Raw genomic sequence first — 3,666 nt, forward strand, 5'->3', positions numbered from 1 at the left:
TACATATGTCCACAAACCAGAAAGTGCAGACACTTCACAGTTCCTAAACACTGTGTGAGGAAAAACTTGCGATTGATCATGAAATTTAAACTGATCTAAAGAAAAAAATCAACAAAAAGCCAGAAGATGAGGAAATGATCAGGATCTTGGGGAGAAATCTGCAAAATGTTGAGACCATGTTGCCTACAATAGACTATAATTTAAAGGAAGACAAGGATGATGATGAGCAGAAGCATGATAAACAAAAGCCTTCTAGCTCAAATTCAAGTCAATCCTCAAGGGCAACTGATAGCAAGGACAAGAAGCAAGAAGAGAAGAAGGATGATGATAAGAATAGAGGAAGTGAGAGGAGAAGCAAAAAGAGAAAAGATGGCTCAGAACCACATCAACCACAACAAACCCTAAAAATCCAAAAAACTATAGCTCAACCTTCAAAACCAAAAATCTCAATCATCAAACACCTCAAACCTCTAAGCCCAAATTCCTATACAAACAAACTGCTAAAACCTTTCTAAAAATTCCAATCACCACAAGCCAAACATCTCTCAAGAAAATCACAAACCTACCTTCTGTCAAGCCATCACACAAAACTCATTTCAAGTCTGTTGGGATAAAACCTAAGAAGGATAAGTCTACTGAAAAAGTTGAAGTCACTGAAAGGACCATCTGGAATTATTTCAAGCAGAATGATTTTCCACCTTTAAATTGGTGCATCTAAGATGAAGACTATTTTCAACAATTAGCTGAGGAAATAGTTAGAGTATGGGTGTTAATCTAAGGGAAGTGAGAATCTACTATGAAGATGGATCCTCACATTTCTAGGTTGTACCTTAATGGACACTCTCTCTGATAAGTGGCATATTATACCACTTAGAACGTCTTATAATGGCTTGAATTGATGTCTTGAAATCAAGTATTTTGTGTATTTGATGTGTTTTTCTAGTATGTGTACATTTCAGGGTATTACTTGCATTTGCGAAGAGATTTCATCAAGAATAAGCCTCAGTATGTGTTAGGCATTGCGAGTGGGAAGATAGGAGCAGAATGTAGCAAAGAACGGGAGCAAAACAGAGTATTTTCCAGAAAGGGTCTGAGCGCCCGCTCAGGAAGCTGAGCGCCCGCTCAGGATTGCTAAGTAACCGCTCAGGGGCGTAAAAAAAGATACTGATTTTTAGACTCCTAATTATGTTGAGCTTCCAACTTCTAGATAGCTGGGTTTTGTGGAGCTTCTATATAAGTAGTTTTCAGAGACGTTTCGTGTGGTGTTGAATCGTGGTATCAATCGAGGAGCAAGGAGATAAGGAAGAAGACCGTTTTAGCACATCACAACGAAGAGGAAGCATAGTTTCTTGTGATTCTTTATTTTGTTGTAACAGTGGATGCTAGTTTTCTTTGCTTTGAACCTATTTACTCTTGTGACGTACTCTGGTTTAATATAAGTAGTTTATTTAGTTATTCTCGTGTATTATTATCATGTTTTCATATGAACCCATGGTGACGATGAGTTCAATCATGGGCTAATCGTGATCATGGGGTCTTAACGGATTTGCTATAGAATTCTTTAGTTAGTTGTTAATACCTTAGTGTGTGATGATTGTATGATATCTAGTATTGGTTGTGCTTATTCGTCTTATGTGCGTCGCGAACATATAAAATAGGGTGTTAATCTCTTGTGAAGCGACGGTGGATCTTGAGATTTGGAACTTGCCATGCTAGCATATGATCATGTATGTGTATGCATGATTAGTGGGTAACTCTAACCGTTTTACTTGCCCTGTGTAATCATAAGGAATAACTTGTGCTTAAATCGTTATGTTGTCAAATTCTGTAGACATATAGGGTCTCAACATAATTGATGCATATTCAACTTCTGTCTTAATTGTGGATGCTTGGTAGAATGGTATTAGTAAAATGAAAGTTGGCTTTTATCAGTTTCGTGTTGTTCGATTAATATCATCACCGTTACATGCTAAGGGTAATAACAATAATTATTGAAGGAAGTAGCAATGAAGTTGTGATCTCATGTTTGTTTAATATTTTTAATTCAAGTGTCAATTAAGTGCTTAATTCTCGTAGTTAATTCTAGTTAATAATTAGTTAATCAAATTTAAGTGTTATTGTCTTGACATTAAGAAGTAATTATACATTGGTGAGTAAGTGTTAATTGAACATAATTAGTCTGAGTCTTTGTGGGAATGAACTAGAAAGTATTCTATATTACTTGCGAACGCGTATACTTGCGTGTATTATTAGTGCGTGTTTTCTCCCTAACAAGTTTTTGACGCCGCTGTCGGGGACTCGGCGTATTTGTTTAGTTTATGCACTTACCATTAGTGGTTATTAGGACTCATTGATTAAGACGTGTTACTTATTGTTTCCGGTTGTGTTTCAGGTACCTTAGCGAGCGTTTATGCAAACACATTCTCGTACTCGCAAGAGGACTTTAGATACGGCTGAGGAGACAGACGAAGTTCTTGGTATTCCGGAGAAGATAGATTTTGAAGATTCGGATACAGAGAGTGAGCAGAAAGAACCAGTAATCGTGGGTGATCATATAGTTCCGACAGATCCAGCTCTTATGGACTTTTCTCGGCCTAACATTGATGACATTCAGTCAAGCATCCTTCATCCGGCTATTTAGGCTAACACTTTTGAAATCTAGCCGGGCACTATTCAGATGGTGTAGAATTATGTTTCTTTTGGAGGTGCTGCTACTGAAGATCCCAACATGCACATCAGGAATTTTGTCCAGATCTGTAGTACTTTCAAATATAATGGTGTGACTGATGAGGCTATCAAGCTGAGGCTTTTCCCATTCTCTTTGAGGGATAAAGCTAAGGACTGGTTACATTCTGAACCAACTGGGTCCATCACTACTTAGCAAGATCTTGCCCAAAAGTTTCTGGTAAAGTTCTATCCAATGGCGAAAACTGCGGCTATGAGTAGTGCTCTTACTCAGTTTTCGCAACAACCTAGAGAATCTATGTGCGAAGCTTGGGAGCGCTATAAGGAGATATTGAGAAAGTGTCCACATCATGGTATGCCTGACTGGATGGTGATCACTGGTTTCTATAATGGTTTGGGGGCCCAATCTCGGCCCATGCTCGATGCAGCAGCTGGAGGCTCCTTGTGGGCCAAAAGCTATACTGAGGCTTATAACCTTATTGAAACTATAGCTGCAAATGAGCATCAAAACTCAACTCAAAGGATGATGCCTGGGAAGGTAGCAGGTATTCTGGAAGTTGATGCAGCTACAGCTATTGCAATGCAGCTCCAAGCGTTGTCTTTGAAGGTCGATTCTCTAGACGCCTATGGAGTCAATCAGATAGCTATGTGCTGTGAGCTTTGTGCAGGTTCTCATGCTACGGATCAGTGTTCCCTTGTTAATGAATCTGTTCAGTATGTGAACAATTATCAGTGACCACAGCAGCCTGTGCCAGCTATTTATCATCCTAACAACAAAAATTATCCCAATTTCAGCTGGAGCAATAATCAAAATGCTATTCAGCAACCATATCAGCAAGGCGTAAGTAAACAGTTTAATCCACCTGGATTCCAGCAACCACAACATTATGCTCAAAGGTAATCATATCCTCAACAAGGAGGTGTAGCTCCACCTTCTAGTGTTGATTTCTAGGAACTCAAGCTGTTGTGCAAAAGTCAGGT

At 38.9% G+C, this 3,666-nt stretch overlaps 1 non-coding gene across 1 annotated transcript; it reads right to left on the minus strand.

The window, feature by feature from the left end:
- Nucleotides 1–2,935: 2,935 nt before the first annotated feature.
- Nucleotides 2,936–3,042, minus strand: LOC141687710 (small nucleolar RNA R71). The gene has a single exon (XR_012561196.1). It is a non-coding gene; the product is annotated as a small nucleolar RNA R71 (small nucleolar RNA).
- Between the last annotated feature and the right edge of the window lie 624 nt (nt 3,043–3,666).

This window comes from Apium graveolens, chromosome 9, assembly GCF_009905375.1.
Source record: "Apium graveolens cultivar Ventura chromosome 9, ASM990537v1, whole genome shotgun sequence".
In the NCBI taxonomy this organism is placed as follows: domain Eukaryota; kingdom Viridiplantae; phylum Streptophyta; class Magnoliopsida; order Apiales; family Apiaceae; genus Apium; species Apium graveolens.